Genomic DNA, 21,476 nt, shown 5'->3' on the forward strand with positions numbered 1-21,476 from the left:
TATGAAAGGAGCTGCAGAAGCACTGAAATGTGAAGTGTTTGGGCTCTCTTAGCCTTGAACAAATTAAAAAACTTGACATTGAAATTGAGCTGGAAAGTTCACCGCAGCTGGGAGGTGGCTTTTTGCATTTTTTCTTGCCATTTTATTTCAAAATTTCTTCCAAATTTGAACACAAATAATGAGTTTTAAAACTCTGTTAAAATAGGATTATGAATATCAGGATTTGGATTGGGAAGGGTAAATGAGCATTTCTGCAGTACAGGAATGTGGAGTTCCTCACAAGGGCCATACCTGGGCTTTGAGGTGCTGGTTCTTACTCTTAACTATAAATGTGATTAAACCATGAAACAAAACTGGGTTTTTACTTCAGCTTTTCTTTCCAGCTTCTCCTTTCCTTGCATCACCTTCCATCTCTTCCCTTTGCTGCTCCCTCAGATCGGTAAAGGGAATTTTCCTCCGGTTCTTAACTGCTTCAGTATCTTTCTTTATGAAGAGTTCGAAACACCATGACCTGTTAATTGCTTTATTGCCCAAAATGTATCCGTCTAAAAGGCTGCAGCCAGTCAAATTTGTCTGTAATTTCTCTAGTGGTCTTAAGAACAGGCCTATGTGGATTTGTGTAATAATACTGAATAAATACAGGGCAATATCAACCTGGGCACACAAACAGGGGTATTTCCATAGGAAGTAGTGGCAAGATCATTCCTAGGCTGGAAAATCTGATTAGAATTTCAACATTGTGGTGGAAAGAGGCACAAGTGATTTGAGGGTGCTCGATTTGCTGCAAGGCAAAAATGAATTGTCCGTTTTGTTGAAGGAAAAAAGGCATGAAGTGATTTAATTCAACTTCTGTGGGCACGAGTGCTTAGGGATGATGGGATGCTGAAGGACTCTTCACTCTGGGAGACGAAGGCACAAGGAGGCCTCTTAAATGGGAGCCTGAGAGTCTCTGATTGCAAATAAAGCCTGAATTTTTAATAGCTCTGCGAAATAATCGCCACCAGAATTTATCAAACAATGATGTGCTGCTTCCCCCACCAGTGGATGTAGTAAAAAATTAGGGCATTCACCGCCTCCATCTTTCTCGTTCCGAGAAATAATAGGAAGAAAATCTGTCCCCAGTGCTATCAAAAAGTTAATTCAGGTTGGTCATAATGAGGAATTCTGCTTTGACATACAGGTATCTCTGTGAGAAATAGGAAAAAAAAAATTAATAAAAAACCGAGTAGATCCATTCAGCAGCAGTTGGAGCCGTAGAAGTTTCCCAACATGCTCCATCTTGGTTATGATTCATTTCAAAGTGAGTGTAGAGATGTTGCTCGGGTCCTTACATCCAAGTAGTTAAGGCATTAATTTTTATGTGTTTCGAGCAACAACAGGAGATTATATTAATTATATATAATTATATTAATTATTTTTTAATATATATATATATATATATATAAAATAATTATATATAATTATATTAAAGTACTTGTGATAGAGACAAGTGGAAAGGTCCTGTTTGAGTGAGATTGGCCCTGTTTTCTCCCTGGCATCATGAGGGAAGATGGGCAGCAATCTCCTCTTACCACACATGTTCCTTTATCAGAATCACAGAATATCCTGAGCCGGAAGGGAGCCACAGGGATCATTGATGACCAGCTCCTGTAAATGTGAAGTGACCATCGAATCGTTCAGAAGGAAAGTTCTTTTTAATTTCTTGCAACCCAAGTCATGGGATCAGTAAACCATAAAGTGGCTTGACAGATGAGGATGCGTTTGTAGGACAGGCATAGAAATAGAAAATGGGTATGTGTGAGAGGCCGGCAGTGGGCTTTTATGTTAACTAAAATGCAATGACTTTTAATTGCTATTTGCATCTGAGCCTTCCTTGTCCTGCACTTCAGAGTGGTTCTTCACCTCTGTTATCTGTATCAGGTTATTCGAGATATGGCGTGGGCACCCTCCCTTATTAACACTTCAAGAAGTGACTCCTGTTCTTTTCTCTCCCTCTGTCAGCACAGGGCGAGAAATAGGCCTGGCAATATCACAGAACCCCAGAATGGTCTGGGTAGGAAGGGACCTTAAATAGCTCATCTCATTCCAACCCCCCACCACGGGCAGGAACACCTTCCACTATCCCAGGGTGCTCAGGGAATGAACAGGATAAAATCTTTGTAGAACTGGGTTAAAAAGAAGAAAAATTAATCCTGTGCATGCTTGGTGTAGTAACAGGCTGAACAGAGAGATGCTTTCATTTCAGAGAAATGAGTGCACGTTTTGAAGGGAATGCTTGTGCTAATTGTGGATTTATCATAGGTAAATGCATAGATAGGAGTTGTGTGGGGTTTGTAATAATTTCCCCTCCATCAAGGCATTTCAACCAAGAAGTCAGAAGGAAAAGAACAAGGGAAAGAAATGGCACAATTAGCAGTTAATTTAAAGTAACTAAAGTGTATTAGGCCCAGTCAAATGAACCATTTAATTTTTGTTCCTTCTTGTTTGTAATCTCGTAAGGATGAGTCATTGAAAAGCCAATCTGGCTCGGTACAGTGCGTGCTGTTTTATAGTCCTGCTCCTTGCCAGCATAAGCATTTCCTTGTTAATGTTTCACATCTGTTCTTTGTAATTCAGTGATTATGTGCAGGCCTCTGAGTCCTCCTTGTTTGTTTTAAAAGGACAGCGAGAAGCTTCACTTGCATGAGATTAAATCAATGTCTGTGATTTATCGAAGTTTGGGTGTCCTGGGCTGCTTCTCTCCTGCTTTGGGTAAATTAATATTTTTTAGCAGAAGATGAAAATGGGGATGGTTGGAGAAAAGTCAGTAATCTGCAGTTGGAATCAGCTGAATGTTTCAGAATTGAGTTGGCAAGTGGCTGCTGGAGATTTATACAGCTTCCTTATCAGTCATGCTCAGGCTCCTTGCAAGCATTTCTGATGGCTTTTTGTTTTATCCAGTAGTCAGGGAACAAGGTTTCCTTCTGCGGGGATCTATATCCACACAGACATGGGGTATTCATGTCCAAACAAGAATACCAGTGTTCAGTAGAAATCCTCCTTGCAGCTGATGTTATTGGCCATTCAGAAATAGAGAAAGTGGAGGCATCCTGTGCTTTAGGTGACTGATTGCATATAATAATTCACAGTATGGGAGGGCAAATGATGTGAAAATAAATTATTTACCTGGTTTGCAAATGTTTTAATACCTTCTGTGTCTCTGAGGTGCTCAAATACACAAAAGGGCAAACATAGTCAGGTAACTGAATAATTATGAACGGTTTTACTGAAGCACATAATAAGCTCTCAGGTGCTATAGAGGGAGGTTTATTATTTATAGTAGAGTAGAACCAAGAGGAATAAATCTGTGCAGACGATGCTTCACAATTAAAATCTTACATGAGACTGGAGTCTGATTCAGATCTCTGTTAAAGATGTCTGGGTAACCTTGAGCAAATTAAACCTCTAGCCTAGAAGTTAGACGCGGAGCTATAAGAGGCAGGGATCCTGCAAGGGAAGATCCTACATCTGCATCCAAGCTGTCTCTGTTTCACACGGGCTCAGTGTTTGTTCATTCCCATGTGCCCGTGTATTGACCGACCTTTGGTGCTGCCTTGGATGAAGATGCTCTGGCCCAGGGGCTGCTGATGGGATCAGGAAATTGTCTTGATTAACAAAAAGGGTGAGGGGATGTGTCAGTCTTAAAGGAGTGTAGCAGGCGCTTGGGTGAAGACTAGAGTAGGGCTGGGGGCAGAGATCACAGAGGAGGGTCTGGGCACTGCTGGGTCCAGAGGGTGTCTCAGTGGGTCCTGGGGCATTCACCAGTGCAGTTACAAACCAGTTCTCCAGTTCCCTCCAGTGATGGGGCTGGCTAAGGACAACCACAAGGCTGAGTGTGAGCTTTGCTTTTCTATTCCCAGTGTTCCTACCCCCACATCCCCAGAAATGCCCCAGCTGCCTCACAGCCAGTTCGAGCTCAAGATGAAGGGTTCTTCTCTGCTATTTTTCTGCTTTTCTATCATTTTTAGGGTTCTTCCCTTGGAAAGCAGCATGACAATGTGAGTTTAGATCAAGCATGTATTAAAAATGCCTCAGCAAACTCTCTCAGCCTCCACACGCTGCAGCAGCTGGAAAGCCAGAGGTACATCCAGGAGGTCCGGCTTCCACATAAATGTTGAGAGTCCTTTTAGGCCCATGGAAGCTCATGATGTCTTGGAGCAATGTTCCTCTGCCTAGTTACAGGCCATGCAGCAAAGTCCTTTTATTTGTCTGGAACTGCTGTGGATGCTCTGATCCCGAGGCTGGGCTGTCACTCTTTGCTCTGGGTGTGCCAAACCTCTCTCATCCTCCGTGAGTCATCTCCCTTTCCTAACTGGAAGGTCTCAGCTTTCTTTCCTGACTTTGAACCCTTTCTAAGTCCCTGATACACTTGTTGAGGTGAGGGAATCAGAATTATCTGCAACAAGTTTGCACTGTGGATTTTACAAAGAAACACTTGATTTCTTTATTTTTTTTCCCTGCTTTCTATTCTTTTATTTTGCTTTTTCAGTGACTGTCAAGGAGTCTGAACCAATTTCCTCACAGCATTAATAGCTGCAGCCCCACATTGTTGCTCCTGCATGTCAGCATCCAGCAGGTATCCATCATTTTGTGTGGAAAGCCAGGATGTTCCCCCCGGGTCCGTGACTCCACATCTCTTCCTGTTGCCTGCCATCCATCACGGTCATAGCTCAGACACTGAGACAGGGAAGGTCCATCTGCAGATCTTTGCAGGTGGCCCTCAGCGTTACCGTCTGGACTTCCTTTGTCTCATCCACAGAATGTCACCTTCCCAGTCCTTCTTTTCCCAGATTAATTCTGGCTCTTTGGGCAGGACAGCTCCTGGCTCAGCTGGCCCAGGGCTCCCCAGGTGAGCCTGCCCCAAGCACTCACCTCTCCATCCTACCTTCAGTCCCTATCTCCATAACCAGTTATTTATCCATGCGAACACCCCAACTTTCCTCCAATATTTTTTATAAATGGAGGCATTGCTGACTTTTGTGGAGGATCTTGGATGGGGAGCTGACGATGAAAACACATTTCTCCTATTACTGATGCAAGATAAATTTTGATTTAGTGATTATGTCTTCCTTTAAATTATCCTGTATGCCAGGGATATAATAGCTTCTGGTTTATGGTATTTTAAACTCTAATATGGCTTTGATTCCATCATGTTTTTGAAGTTTTATGATTACAATAAAGAAGGTCTTGTAAAATTATTTATAACTGTAATACACATTTCCTTTTGCAGAGGGGCTCTTGACATCCTCCTCTGTAGGGTTCAGTATTCTCACACAAACCAGATTTGATTGTGTTTCTTATTCAAGCCGTCACATTAGATACACACTGCACATACCTCTTCTTTTCATGATATTTAGGGTTTTTTAGACCTAAACTGACATTTAGATAGAAAGAATAAATTTACTTGGCTATTTCTCGATATTCTATGAGAGGCTACATCAGGAATCACATTTAGAGCACTGACATTTCCAGCAGCAATACCTGTATTGTAAACCCACTGGATATGATGACAAAATCAAATTTTGGTTAGGAAAACATGTATGAAAATTATTTACAATAAAAGCAGGGAGAGGGAGAGGCATTATCAAAGCACTGCCAACGCCACCTCCTCAGCAGCTGGGTGAAATCTGGCATTTCCCTGCTGAATTGACTGTGTCAGAGTTAATGCTGGAGAAGTGCCAGAACATTATTTGAAATCTCTCTTTGAATATGGGATGTGGAGGCACCAGGCAGAGGATTCCCTGCAGACAAGGAGCAGAAAATCTGCCTGTGCAGCAGACAGAGAAATCGGCACTCTTTTTCACTGGGATATTTTTAGATTCTCTCAACCTGGTGAATAGACCCAATATAGAAGACATTAATTGCTGGTACAGTCAGAAGTATTGAGAAAGTCTAGGTTTGCACCCATGATGATTGGAGATTTCAATAATCTTAATTTTGATCATCCCTTCCAGTAAAATTCAAGTTAAATATCGCATTAGAGATAAACTCTCTGTGTCTCTGCACCCAGCTGACTTTATAAAGTGTTTATGAGCTGGCTAAACACCCCAGCCATAGGAGGAGACTAATGAATCTTTAATGCTTTGTTTACTTCAGAGCACTGACAGCTAAACTTAAACCCTTCAAACTTAGCTCAGAAGGAGGCGGATGGGGGGGTGTGTCTGCAGGAAATTCCAATATTTATTTTGATTCATTGCAACTTGGATGAAAAGTTCCAATAAGAAAAGATATCATGGACAGTTTTATGTGAGCTTGCAAGAGGTTAAGTATTTTCAGGTTTGTTTTTGTTTTGAAGTGTTATTTATTTATTTATTTATTTACTAAATCCTGGTTCCAGGTTAAACTCTTTTTCTGGATAAAAAATAGAAGTAGAAAACATGCTAACAATGTTAAAATTTCAAATAGAATGCAGTAAAAATTGTGGAGTCCAACTTGGAGATTTCCATAAAAAACTGTATGTGCCATAACTTCGGTGTTTTGTGTTCTGGGTGGAACACACAGCACATTTAACAGAGGAAATGCTGAATATACTTGTGGTGCATTTCATGCTGCTCTTGAAAACTTAATTTTTCCTTGTCTTGCTGCTTTTCAGGTGTTCAGTCACAGAGCAAACCAAGCGTATCTATATTTATGTACACAGGCCATCCCACGGCTCTGTGTATTCTCTTTGGAAACGCTGTCATTTACTGCTGTTTGTGAAGCAGAAAATTGCCAGGGTGTCTGAGGTGCAGCTCTTAATTCTGCTGAGGGGCATGAGGAGAAGGGAGCTGGTCGTGCCACTTCAGGGTATGTGGCTGCGCAGCTCTGGATTTGTCTGTAAAATGGGTTATGACTCAGCCTGCCTCATCTGTATCTCAAAGTTTTTAAATCATTCCAATATTCTTCAAGGAAAAGTCTGAAATTTCTAAGCATAAATCAGACGATGTGCAGTGGATTGAAATTAAAATACCAGAGTATGTTCCGGTGTAGAAGGTTTTGGAAACCAGGTGCACCTCAAAATCCTTTGCCACTGCCTTAAATAACTTCATAGGCTGACTGGAATTGGTTAATTTCTAAATTGCACAGTACCAGTCAAGAGCAAAACCCTTGCCATGAAACATTTAAATACCATGACAACCTTGATTATGGAATTGCATTTCCTTCTCTTCCCTGGGAGGGTGGGCAGGCCCTGGCACAGGGTGCCCAGAGCAGCTGGGGCTGCCCCTGGATCCCTGGCAGTGTCCAAGGCCAGGCTGGACATTGGGGCTTGGAGCAGCCTGGGACAGTGGAAGGTGTCCCTGCCCATGGCAGGGGTGGCACTAGGTGGGCTTTGAGGTCCTGTCCAACCCAAACCTATCTGGGATTCTGTGAAGGACAAGTCTGTGACAGCTCCCTTTAGGAAGACCCAGGGCACTCACATATATTTTGAAAAGCTTAAAGTATAGGCCCGGCTTCCAAATTTTTGCTGGGGCCAGAATTGAAGCATTCCCTCACATACAGAGTTTCATAATGTATGATGTGCTCTGAGGAATTCCAGAAGTTTCCTGATGAAATTTTTGCCAGTGGGATTTCTTTTAAGAAATGTGAAAGTTAGGAAGACAATTCCTATGTGTGTGAACAGGATTCTGCTTCCAGGGGGCAGATCGCAACTTTAGTTAAAAAACTCAGGCCTAGTTTGGAGTGAAAATGGGGGAAATACTGTAATGGATCTGTCTCGTTTCAGCTGCTGCAGCCTCCAGCTCAACATCATCTGCATTTTGACAATTATTGACCAGATTATTTAAAAACACACTAATCCAAGCTAACTATGTTAGCTGTGTCAACTCAACTGAAAATATAACTACTGTTATATTTAGTTGTGAAAATAAAGTATTGCTGTAGTTGCACTGACTGGTGCTGTAAGTCAAGCGTTAATCAAACAGATAAATTCATTTTTCTGGGTTTGGGGGGGAGTTAAATGTCTGTGATGCAGGATTAAGGAAGCAGGGATGATGGTAGGGAGAACCTGGAATGTGGAGTTGTTATAAATAGAATCAATCAGTTAAGTAAGAAATCAAGTATGCAGATTTGGTCACCTCTGAGGACAAATGGATCATTTGGCATTTTTCTGCTAATGAAGATCTTTACATTAAGAGGAAGAAAGCCTTGGCTTGAAGCAGATGTATCAGTGATAAGATGGCATCAGCACTCTGGGAGGGAGATTTCTTGCCAGAACACAGGCTTGGAGAGGAGAACAAAGCGGAGATGGAGGAACTGAGTCAGAAAACTGCTCCTGGAGAGTGTTTCTTCCCATGTAGCTGCCACTCTTTATTTGGATTTGCATCCCATCACCAGGATCTGCTTCTCGTCGTGTTCACATCTCATTTCTGAGCAGGACAATGGTTTGTTCTGATCTCAGGAAATCTCTTCACAAGGTTCTGTTTCTGTGATCTGAAAACATCTCTGGGTTCCCCCTAAATGAGGTTCATTCATTGGCACAGGGAAACTTTCATTCCTTCTTACAGTTGATAAGGGCTGAGAAAATAAATCCGTTAAAGGCTACTGACTGGTGCACTTCTGTTACAACTGAATCCAGGAATGTCACCAGGCTTAATGAGATGATTTGTCTCTACCAGTGAAGGGTTGTTTTTTGTAATTTATATCCATTAACCTTTTACTTCAAAATTACTCGAATTATTGTATGTCTTCTCATAGGAAACACCCTCATTAATACAGTCAGCTTTGTATAGGAAAAATAAATTCTGATATTTGGACTGATTTATTTTGTATACTTTTAGCCAGTTGCTATGAACCCCTGCTCTTTGCACCTCAGCAACTCCCATCCTTAAATCTGAGAGTTTTAATGTGGTTGCAGTCAATTTTAAATGTATGCAGGGCTTTTGTACTGTGAGCACAGTTAAGAATTGCTCTGATTAATATGTTTATAAATGTTAATGAACAGGCATGTAGTGAAACATTCTATGCTGTATTTACTGGGGTCCAAAGCACATGTATTTCCCACTTGGGAACCCCAGTCTGCAAAGCTTTAAGTGCAAAGGATTTTAAGTTAAGGTTGGGCATAATTGAATTTTTTCCCCTTGAGTGCTGCGAAGTGATTTTGTTAATTTTTTATTCTCCCTTTTAAGATGAATGACCCTACCTCTGAGTTTTGTCTGATACTTTACATGATTTCAGCAATCCTTAATTAACTGGAGCCCTTTATGTCCTGGACATGTATTTGATGGAAATAGGAGAGGACGGGACACCCTGTACTTTGATTCTTAGTCATAGAGCAATTTGATGGTTTAATTAAGGTCACACCTCTGGATTTAGTTGAGCACCTGAGACTTTTGAACCTTTGCACTTTGTAGGCTGCTTAACCTTTTATCTCCTGCCCAAATTTCTTGCTCTGGGGTGAGTATTCGAGGACTTTCTTGACCACTTCCTTGCTGAACCCAAAACCTTGAAGGAAAGCCTTGAAGGGGAGGGAAAGATGGATCAAACAGGGAAGAAGAGAAATTTTTGGAAAAAATGCCTTAATATTAGAGCCTCTCTTTCTTCCCACACACATTAGGTACACACTCACTTCTCTGGAAAACGGGAAAAAGTATGTTCACACGTGGATTTTAATAGAGAAAATGTCTGGAAATATAATTAAATTTCTCTATCTTTTTCATATGTTATTTGAATTCCAGGAGATTTTCAGGTGCTTCAGTACTGGGTAGGTCTCTGCTTCTCCTAATTCCACCCCTTTCATTTATTTTTCTCCTTACATGCAATTTAATAAGGCAACTTGGTTGTCCTGCAATGTGAGATTCATGGTTGGCTTGATCTTGTTTTTCATTTTTCTAATGGATTTTCCTCCCTAATGCTGCTTTTCTCCCCCAGTCCTTGACATATTCTGAGGAGCTCTTGCTCACCTCTGAATTCTTTATTAATGTGAGCACACTGGAGCAGGGGAAGATTGCCAGCGACGACGGGAGGAATGCTGGGCTAAATGTCACTTGTCTGAGAGCAGCTTCTGTACAATTGGTGCTGCTTTCTCTCTGTCACCAGGGGAGGAGAGTGGGGAATACTCGTGGTAGAAAGTGAGTCTTGGAGAGCCAGCCTTTGTTTTGGGGAGGAATCTTTCTCTTTGAGCTGCACAGCCTTTGACACCGGGGTAATCCGTGTCTGTGTGTGTACATGTGCATTCTGTACAAAGGCTGTAATCAAAGAATTCTTTTTGAAAGTCAGGAATCCAAGCATTCAGAACTTCTGGCTGTACCATTTGCTTTATTCTTCCCCCTTTGGTGTTGAGCCTAAGGCAGGAGCCTTGTGGAGCAAAGGAGGGATTGCAGATGGTTTCATGATAAATCTCTGCATCAGAGGTGGATTAATCCTGCCTCAGTAGCTCCAACACCGGTGTTTCCGACACTTCCACTTCTCGTGTGTCCTTTTGGTGGGTAACTTTGGTTCAGAAGCTTTAGAAAAGTTCTGGTTTGCACTGCTGAAAACCAGAAGGAGCATTTTGTACTTTGGAGCAGGATTAGCTTTCTCCTGTAGTGTTGCTGAATTTCATGAGTATGAGAATGTGAAGCATGTGACCCATGGCTGAGGGATGTTGTGTGTCAGTCAATGGCTCCGAGTTCCTGCACATCCAAGGGGATTATTACTCCTCAACACCAGCTCCTTACACAACCATCTCTACTCATCCCTACGACAAAGAATTAAAGAACTCATTTCTGAATAACTGCAGAACGTTCATAGGAGTTTTGGAGTATTTCTGGCTCCAGTTTGGTAGATGGAGATTTGTTTCAGCCATGATTCCCTGCAGGTTAAAGGAACTCCACTGTTCTGCCCTGCTTCCTTGCCAGCCAAACTCATCCTATAGGTGGGGGTTCCCAAGGCTTTCAGCCATGGCATTGCACAGATTTTTTTCTCACCATTTGGACCAAAGCTTTATCTTATTTATCTATGTAAAGTGTTTCTAATTGATTTTTTTTTTTTAATTAAGAAAAAGTTATTTGAAGGTGAGACCTGTTGGTTCAGATCATCCTCTGCTTCCACCCTCGTTGGTGCAGCAGCTCCATCTCTGCTGCTCAGCTCGAGGCTCCTGTGCCTGCTGCAGCTCCCCAGGCTGCTGCTGTGGCTCTGTGCAAAATCTGCCCATTAATTGGATATTAAATGTTCATTCCAGTGGGTTTCACTTAGTTTTTCCTGGAACCTATTACTGTTGCAAGCTTTTCTGATGTTTTAAAGAAACTTAAAACTCCCAATTTTCATATCTTACTGGCGTTTTCATTTGAAAAATAAGCCTTGCACTGGATATGTTCTTTAGTATTTTTGCAATCTCTTCACAAAATGGTCTTTAGTTAAAAATGCCCCCCTTGTTCTGATGGGAATAGACAAGAAACATTCCAGTTGTGTTTTCTGCATTCTGGTGAATGCTCTTGAACCTCTGTTTAAGATCACTTGGGGTTTGCTGAAGGCACATAAGGTTTCAAGCTGTAATTAATGAAGAGTAGTAGGAGTTTAGGGGCTTTTTTTCCCATCTGAGGAACAGTGCACTGAGCAGGACTCCTTTTCTAGGAAATATTCCAGGAGGGGCTTGGAACAAGACGATCTTTATGGTCCTTTCCAACCCAAACCATTCTGGGGATGGTTTGGGGGGTTGGCTCAACCCAAACCATTCTGGGGATGGTTTGGGGGGTTGGTTCAACCCAAACCATTCTGGGGATGGTTTAGGGGGTTGGCTCCAACCCAAACCATTCTGGGGATGGTTTAGGGGATTGGTTCCAACCCAAACCATTCTGGGGATGGTTTAGGGGATTGGTTCCAATCCAAACCATTCTGGGGATGGTTTGGGGGGTTGGTTCCAATCCAAACCATTCTGGGGATGGTTTAGGGGATTGGTTCCAACCCAAACCATTCTGGGGATGGTTTGGGGGGTTGGTTCCAACCCAAACCATTTTGGGATTTTTGCAGCTGTTTACTGCCAGTCTAAAATACCTAGAAAGAGGCTGGGGGAGAATAAGGGCCAAGTCCATCCTTTGATCTTAAGAGCTATGACCGTTTTGGAAGGCACTTCCCTTGGGATCATTCACAGCAGAGCAGCTGCCCTGTCCCAGCCCTCCGAACTGTGTCACATTCCAAGTCTGGCTGTGCCTTCTGAGTTGTCTCCTCTCTTACCCTGGCTTTCTCTCCCACAGAGCATGGGCTTGTCCCTGCCAGCAGCACCACGAGGAGCCTGCTGAGCGAGTGCAGGGGGAGGACAAGTGAGCTGCTCCGGGGATGCTGCCCAGGGTGCTTCTGCATGGCAGTGGAATAAGGTCCAGCTGACAAGCAAGGCTGGGGGAGCTGTGGAAGAAAAGTGCCCAGAGGAGAACAAGGGATACAGTGCAGTCAACTGGAGGTTTTACTGGAAGCCACGCACACCCAGGATTGAAAGGTGAGGGGCTTTTTTCAATTTCATTTTTGGGTTAGCTGTTAAATGCGGGGAATACACTTTTTTAATGCTAAAGAAAACAGTCCCAAAATCCCAGGATCCCTGAGGCTGGAAAAGCCCTCCCAGACCATGGAGTGCAACCTGTGCCCACTCCCCACCTTGTCCCCAGCCCAGAGCACTGAGTGCCACATCCAGGCCTTCCTTGGACACCTCCAGGCATGGGCACTCCACCAATGCCCCCCTTCCAATTCCTGAATACCCTTTCCACGAAAAAATTCCCCCTGGTGTCCAACCTTGTGATTTGTCCCTAATATGTGTCTTTATTAAAGTTACCTGAGGAACTGCATGTGTTAATTTGCTTGAGTTTAGTAAGTTTACCTAATGTTTAATTTTAGGTTGGTTCTGGTGATCAAATGTCCTGGGAATAAAAATTTCCCAGGAGCTGACTCTTACCTGACAGTTTAGAGGGGTAGAGATGGAATTAAATGCTTCAATACTGGAGGCAGACTAGAGTGACAGACAGGAGCAGGACAAGATCCTTGTAGGAGGCTGAAATCAGGTAAATACAGAATGGAAATGGAGAGTAAGAATGAGGCTCTCAAAAGTAGCTTGAAGATGAGATCAGTTATCACATTACTCGATGCTTTTAAGTCCCAATTCTATAGAATTCAAGAAATTCTTGAAATCCATGGGGCTGGATAAAACATTCTTAACCAGGGTTTGCAGGGGATATCCAAACACATGAGAGTAATGTTCCCTTCCAGCCTTTTGTTATCTGTTTGCAGCTGATGGAAAGCATCCTTTTCAGGGTTGCAATTGTGGCAGATAAAATTATAGCTGGCAATTAGTGGCAATTAGAAAGAGAGTGTGAATTGTCTTCCGTGCATCAGAAACAGAGCTGCTGTTGTTGGGTTTTAAACGGGAAGCGTCTGACGTGGGAGGCACAGGTTGGGTAATTTGCCAGGTGTGACATTTAAGTATTTGCTGATCACTCAGCTGCCTGAAAGGGTTCCTGCCCTGTGGGAATGGGGGTTATTAAATGTTGCAATAGATTTGCAGTTTGTGTTCTTGATCGCCTCAGTAGTACAACCTGACCTTTATTTGTGGCATCACCTAAAACTTGATGTCATTAATTCCAGTGCATAAGATTACTGTACTCACATCTGTTACCTTTGCCAGCCAGCCTGGTTAATTAACTTCTGTGCTGGTGATTCTCGGTGACATCTCCAAATACATGCAAAAGGCAACATTAAAATAGATTATTTTTGGGAGTTTTTTTTGTTTGGTTGGTTGTTTTTTAATATTACATGTTATCTTTTAGCACATTCTCTCCTAGCTGATACTCCCTCTGCCAAGGTGGGTCCCAGGGGCCTGGTGAGGTTGAGTTAATAGAGAATGAAATTGCTGTGAGGTTTTTAGGGTTGTACCTGTGTTTTCAGTTACAAGGGCTAGTCAGACAATGTGTCAGGAGTAAACTCTCGATTGTGGCAGGAGCGGAGCAGCAAAACCTTCCCAGCATCATCAGCTAACAAAGACTGGCACATAAAATGCCACAGGTTGATCCTGTTGCCTGATAGGTTCGTGTGCTAGGTTAGGTGTTACCCAGGCAGTAAATTCCTTTGTTTTTGTGGAGACAACAGATTTGTAATCAGCCTAGACAGGAAGTTACAGCCTACTTTTTACACTGCTGTGTAAGAGCATGTCCCAAAATCAGACTCATTTACAAAGTCAAATGATGACACAGAAAAATAGAAAATTCAAACTGAACAGGCTGATAACTATTTATAATTTACATTTAATTTAATTTTGTCAGGCCTAGCTAGGATTAAACTACATCTAGGCTGTGTTTATGCAAAAATGGCAAACATCAAGGAATTCTGACAAGTTACTGGTGTTTTTCTATTTAGCATTGCAGTTCTCTTATAAATTTAAATTGAAAGCAAAATGCTCAGAAACAGGAAAGTTTTAAAATATTTATTCGCTTATATTATGAACCGTCCCAACCAATTCAAGAAATTGTTACCTCAGGTGATCCAGAAGGGTCCTTCACACGAGCCTGTTGTCAGTACTGCTCTTATTTATTGCAACCACTACAAGTAAAAATGATACTTCAGAAACTCAGAATTGCAGCAAACTCTTGGAATAATTCTTTTCCCAAGTGTTTTCCAGCGTAGCCTTGTGTAATTTATACCACACACACACACGAAAAATAGGTGAAAACCAATTTTGTTATAACCAGTTTCCTATCATGTAAATAAAATGGTTTTCTCGTGCTGCGCTCAACCAAACTCTTCCAAATGCTGGCTGGATTGTGGTGTTCCATCAGCATTAGCTGTGGTTTGCACTCCAGTCCTGGCGTGGGGTTGGAGTAGGAGCTGTAGGGAACAAAAAACTCGTGTCATTATTTTTCATCCTTTCACAAATGCTCTTTTTCTCTCGGGTTTACTCAAGCAAATGTGGTAAATGATTTCCAAAACTCACAGTCATGTTTTCTTCCATCCTCAAAGGAAAAGCCTCCACTTGTTCTTGAGGGCAGATGTAGCAACAAAGTTATTCTTTCTATTTATTTAGTGTAGAATGATCTCATGGCTGCTCAGCTTCTACCTTCAACTAGATTCAGCTTCTAATTAAAAAAGAAAAGAAAAAACCCCAGCCTTTGTGTGTGGAAGTGCCTTTTTGCTTTTCATCCCTAATGGAATTCACAGAGTGTTGAAAGAGAAAACCCTGTTACAAGTATTGGCCCTTTTGCAGGCTTGAGGGATGAAGTCTCATCCTGAGCTGGTTATCAAAGCAGTGTTGGAGAGAGCTCCTCAGGTGCTGGCTGGTAACCTATTAGTCCAGCATTTACTGGCATGTAGATTACACACCTCTTCCTTAGCTCTTTTCCCTTCCCCAAAGCTGGCAGTCACTTTAGATTTACGTAGAGATTTCCTGGAAACTTTTTATTTCTTAGCAGTGGCACCTATGCTGATGTCTGGGAGCTTGATTGGAATCAATAAATGTAATGAGTAGTAAGATTAATTCTCCCAGCGCTCCAAAATCTTTTGGCAGTTGCATTAAACTTTCAAACCCTGTATAAATTTCTCGAGCAAATTTATTTAGTGAACTCCAGTTATGGCTGTCTTGGACAATACAAGAATGTACTAAAAACATGGTTCAGAAAAGGGAAGGGGTAGGGAGGGAGCAGATGCTCAGTGCTGCCCAAAGTCAGGGGAGCAGCAAATGCTGGCACTTGTAAATCATATGTCGGGGGCTTTATTTAGAAAGAGAACACTCAGTGAACTCTCTGCAGCACATGGGAATATATTTTTTTGTCATTTTTCTTTTCATAGAACCACGGAATGGATTGGAAGGGGCCAATGATCGAAGGACATCTCATTCCTGCCATGGGCAGGGACACCTTCCACCGTCCTAGGTTGCTCCAAGCCTGGCCTTGGACTCTTCCAGGGATCCAGGGGCAGCCCCAGCTGCTCTGGGCACCCTGTGCCAGGGCCTGCCCACCCTCCCAGGGAACAATTCCTTCCCAGTATGCCATCTATCCCTGCCCTCTGGCACTGGAAAGCCATTCCCTGTGTCCTGTCCCTCCACCCCTTGTCCAAGGTCAGGCAGAATAATCTGGTTTAACTTTCCCTTTAGGAAAGCTGCTGTGTCACACAGAACGAGTCAGGTATAACCAGATAAAGTGGTGTTACAAAACCTGAGAGGGATTTCATCCCTCAGACACTTCCAGGATTGTTTTCTCTGTGAGACAGCTGAAAATGATCAACTGTTATCCAGTCTGGAATGATCTGTTTTTGACTGACTCACAGTAACTCAGTCCTTCCATTTTTAGTTCAAGTCCACAGGTGGTTCTCAGGTTGTTCAGGAAATGAGGTCCTCCTGAGCTGAAAAAATCCATGTGTGAATGAATTGGTTTGAAAATGTGCGCCTTTGAGTATGTGAAAGAATCAGTAGCAGGAGGGAATGTTCAAACTCCTGCTTTTATTTAAGCAGCTGTGGTGTTTAAATAGTGGACTTCACATGTCAGACTGCATGAAAAGTGATTAGAGGCCGATAGCTCTGGAAGTCTCACAGTTTCCTGTATGGTATCTAAATTGTCAAAAGCAGTTGTTGCTGTTACCTTGCAATAATACTCTTGCTTTAGAAAGGAAGGTTTAAGTTTTTGGGTTTTTTTGAAACGTAAGAGTAGCAATATTTAGCACAAAAACATCTATTCTGGAAAGATACTGGCTGTGTATTCACTGAAGGTTTTGGTGCTCTTTGTGACTGGCTTGCATGAATAAATTTCCTTTGAATGACAGTGTTCATTGTGCAGAACATAAAAGCTATTGTGGTGTGCTGTAATCAGAAAGACAACATATAACAATATCAATACATTTAATAATAATAACACATTTATTAATTAATTTAATAAAATAATCCTGATGCTTGTGATTTATTTGTATGATAAGGAGAGGGAAACCTGATGGCCTTTGATTTATTTGGGTATTTTGCCAGAAAAATGTAAACTGGATATGCTTATCTTATGACCATGGACAAGTCTCTCTAAGTGGCCCAAACCAGCTTAGAGATAAAGTTTCTTTTAGGTGCCCTATAGCCCTTGAAGGGCTGTAGGTTGTCTTTCATGGCATTTTTTTCTAATTCAGTCTGTTGGTGTTCCCTATTAATAAATAATTTTTCCAAAAAGCAGTCCCTCAGCACCAACCTGCCCTTGGCCTGCACAGGGTCAATTCTGCATTTCTGGGATTCTGGACCTGTCAGCTTCCAGCTGCATGCAGAGTCTCTCAGATGTAATCGAAAGATTCTGTGATATCCACTGGCAAACTTCTTGAGAAAACAACAACCACCTCTGATAGAAGTTAAAAGGAGGATTTTTGTACAAAAACTTCACCCTGGGAGGCTGTCAGACTCGAGGGCACTAATTTTGTTGCTGCTGCAGAGCACAGTGATACAGCCTGTCCAGCTCTTCTAATGACGCACATCTGGTGTATTTGTACCCACTCGAGCCACTACCTTCAGGTGAATCCTCTTGGTTAAAGTGGCTTTTTGGGCAGCAAACAATGGATGGGGATTTTGGAGAAGGATTCTGTACCGAGAGTTTTTGGCCTCAGCTCCTCACCAGTGTGTTTTAAAGAAGTTAGTGGGAACTTCAGCAAAGAAATGCTTCCACGGACAAATAATGGATTAGAAAGTAGGAAATGGGGGTTAAAAGCCTGGGATCAGTCCTCATGAGGGAAGGGGCTCACCACTGGAGTGAGAAGCACATCAGGATCTCTGTTGTTCAGTATATCCTGAAAAACAGGCTTACTGTGGACACATGAGGATATTTAGTGATGGCAGTAAGTTGCTTTGGGGGTTCTGAAGGCAAGAGCTGACAAGGAAGGTCTGCAGAGGACCCTGTGAGAGGGACTGCTGTTAAAATGCCAAGTGAAATTCAGTGTAATTGGCAAAAGATACACAAGAGAGAAGTCATTTTAACTCCATCTCTGATCTGGTTGCTGCCATTTGGGAGCAGGAGTTTGAACTTGCAGTAGGTGGTTCTGTGAAAATGTCCAGTCAAGACTAACCAATACATTAAAAATGTGCTGTGTGGAGAGTAAAGAATCAGTTGCTCACTGCTGCTTTAAAGACCTCAGCTGAAGCTTGCAGGAGCCAGGGCTCAATGCAAACAGGAGAGGGGAGTTTTCACCCCATTGGGACAATTCCAGGGGATGTTGGAAGTTCATACACGCTAAAGGGAAGAGCAGAAAGAGCAGATGTGGTTTTAGAGGAGAAACCCACTGCAAGTTACTGAGCGCCTGAACTGAACATGGCTTAATGAACACCTGGCCTAGAAATGGTGGACAGGGAGAAAGGTGCAAAGATGTGGGGGGTTCTTCTTTCCTTGTTCCACTGCCTTGGCTTCTGCTTTTGACATGATTGGAGGTGAAGAACTGGGAGGGCTGAGGTCGCTTTGCTTGTTCAGCTGGAGCAGAGGAGCCTCAGTGCAGAGCTGATCATGGTCTGAGGGGCAGCTCCCATCTCGGCTCCCTGGGACAGGGACAGCACCCAGGGAGTGGCTGGAGCTGGGCCAGGGCAGGCTCAGGCTGGAGATCAGGGCAAGGTGCTTCCCCCAGAGGGTGCTGGGCACTGCCCAGGCTCCCCAGGGAATGGGCACGGCCCCGAGGCTGCCAGAGCTCCAGGAGCGTTTGGACAGCGCTGCCAGGGATGCCCAGGTTGGGGTTGTTGGGGTGTCTGTGCAGGGACAAGAGCTGCACTGGATGATCCTTGTGGGTCCCTCCCAGCTCAGGATATTCCATGAGCCCTCCAGCGTGCTCTGGAATGGCCTTTCTAACTCCTGGCACTGTGCTGAGTGTTTCAGAGGATCTGCCTGAACAGGAGTAGGCCCAAAATCCCCTAATGCCCATTCCCCATCTCAGCAGCAAATGTGTTTTTACTGCTTTTAGCAGGTTCGCTGTCAGAAATGAGAGCACGTTTGGGATGGACAAGCCCCTGCAATTTCTCTGTGGGAGTGCAAGCTTAAATAGGATGAGGTAACCTGAGGATTGAGCTCTGTTGATGAAGATTTCAGATTATTATTTCTGCCTGTTTGGCTGCAGTTCATGAGAAGGGGTTTGACCGATGTGGAATTTGCCTTCAGGAATGTTCACTCCAGCCATGTGTCTGGGCAGGAGTGCTCCCACCTTCCAGGCATTTATCCCAAATGTCGGGCTGGGGTTGGCAGTTTGACACACACCGGAATGGCACCTGGAGCTTACACAGGCAGATGGATTCTCCTGGACAACTGGGAAGTCACTCATTTAGAAAATGTCATTCATTTAATTTAAGTTTTAGATTCAGGATAACGCTCCATTGTTTGACATTGCAAAGAAAACCCAGCACTGCTTATACCTTAAAGGTTAAACCTCTGTACTAGTAGATGAATTAACCTTTCTGATAGATTTATATGATCTTTCAGACATGACATGAAAGCCTTGTGCATTGGTTTGTTTTCTGGGGGCTTCTCTGTTGCTTGTGGGTCTAATATCTGTCCTTGAGAAAATGTGAAATTTAAACTTGTCATTTTATGTAGAAGAAACAAGAGAATTTTCGTACTTGTTTTACTTAGTACAGTTCTTTCTCTCCAGGGCTGACTGGTAGAAAGCCTGCTGGTCAAGGTCTTAGGGCAGTCCTGATTGAGGTCTCTGTCCCAGGACATATTCTCGGACCAGGTTTGCTTTTTCACACTCAGATCACACCTCTGTTACCAACTCTGTTTACCTTAGAAAATAAACTAAAAAAAAAATTCCCAGAATGGTTTGAATTGGAAGGGACCTTAAACATCATCTAGTCCCAGCCCCCATATATTCAATATATTTAATTTTCTAAATAAGACTGGGCTGTATTTGTGTACCTCAGACCTCTCCTGGTGTATCAGGTGGTTTAAATTCCAGCTTAAAGGAAGTCCCTTAAACAGGAAGATTTTTTTCTCTGTCTATTTCAATGCAAGCAGAATGTCAACAGAAGAAATAGCTCTTCTGACTCTGTACACTAACAGTGTAAATCCTGTTGTGTCCTTGGGGCTCTGCTGGCATCTTGCCAAGGAGAGTGGAAACGTTTCCTGCCGGAGAAGACTTTAACGAGGGGTGTATCAAATGTCTCACACATGCAGGCTCTGAATGTTCAGGTCAGCCAGCGTGGAGCTGGAATACGAAAAATGGGCTTTTATTGAGAAGTACTTGTACTGGCAGACATTGTCTTACTGCTTTCCAGAGAACAATTATCTATTAAACAAAATTCTGGATAAGAACAGCCATGTACAGGGTTCTGTGTCGGTGCAGCGATAATCTCTTGGAAGTGGCTGTTTGTTTGAAAAGCCTTTAAAGCTTTTCCAAGATGCTGTGTCTGACTGGAAAAGGATTGTGCATCTAATGGCTCTTCATTTATCCATGGAAGGTTGGTGTTCCCAGGTCTTAGACAAACCCCTGACTTTGAGAGCATCTTTGGCCCTTCCCTTTGGGGAGAAAAGAGAGGGCAAAAGGACAGAGTGTGCGTCACGTGGGCTTTGTTTTCTGCTGAGCAGCTTGGGCTCAGACAGCCTGAATCCCAGGCTCTCTGCCGACCTGTGTGCCACCACCCCACCCCAAACCCTGCAGAGGGGGCACCCACAGCACTCAAGCACTCACACTTCAAGGATCTTGAGTCGCTTCTGGGGTTTTTTGATTTCTGTCTGGAATTTCCTGTTGCTCAGAATCATAGAACCACTGAGGTTGGAAAAGACCTCCAAGATCATCAAGTCCAACCTTGGACCGAACACCACCTTACTTGTAAAGGTTTAGGACTTCACTAGGCCCAGAACACAGAGGCCAGAGACCCTAATTGGGATGATAAATGTGCTGGATTGCCTGCAGATTATGAGACAGCTCCAGTCTTCCTGAGGGCCTTGAAGTTGGGAGCAGTCTGGGAGTCATAGAAGTGCGCCTGCCTCTAGGACGGGATCTGAAAATACAGAATCCCAGAATGGTTTGGGTTGGGAGGGACCTTAAAGCCCATCCCATCCTACCCCCTGGGCAGGGACACCTCCCACTGTCCCAGGCTGCTCCAAGCCCCAATGTCCAACCTGGCCTTGGGCACTGTCAGGGATCCAGGGGCAGCCACAGAAGCACTGGGCACCCTGTGCCAGGGCTTGCCCACCCTCACAGGGAACAATTCCTTCCTAATACCCAGTCTAAACCTTCTCTCTTTGGTTTTGAAGCCATTCTGCCTCATCCTGTTGCTACAGAAAGCAGGCGGAAAAGCCTGTGTGTTTTAAGCATCCAAAGATTAAATGATTGGCTGCTTCCCTGCAGGCCAATGTTATATCCCTTGGTGTCCATGGATAACTTCTTCCCTAGTTGCAGACACGTTGGATGCAGGTGTGGAAGTCTGACAAGTGAGACCAAGTTATCAACCCAGCTTCTCAGCAGATGCACACAAAATATTCTTAAATTATCCTCATGGAGATGATCAGAGCTGCAGCGTTGATGTTGCTACTTCTCAGCCCATGTTTCCTAACCTTAGCATGTGCTTGAAC

General features: G+C 43.3%; 1 protein-coding gene across 14 annotated transcripts in view; it reads left to right on the forward strand.

Annotated features, from left to right (window-relative positions):
• The window catches only part of PCDH15 (protocadherin related 15), a 633,986-nt gene that overhangs the window by 99,585 nt on the left and 512,925 nt on the right, over positions 1–21,476 (forward strand). For all 14 annotated transcript variants that reach the window (XM_039553538.1, XM_039553554.1, XM_039553537.1 and 11 more), the window contains exon 2: positions 12,189–12,427. The gene's annotated coding sequence lies outside the window, so the exon portion shown is untranslated. The remainder of the gene's footprint in view (positions 1–12,188; positions 12,428–21,476) is intronic.

Source organism: Corvus cornix, chromosome 6 (assembly GCF_000738735.6).
Source record: "Corvus cornix cornix isolate S_Up_H32 chromosome 6, ASM73873v5, whole genome shotgun sequence".
In the NCBI taxonomy this organism is placed as follows: domain Eukaryota; kingdom Metazoa; phylum Chordata; class Aves; order Passeriformes; family Corvidae; genus Corvus; species Corvus cornix.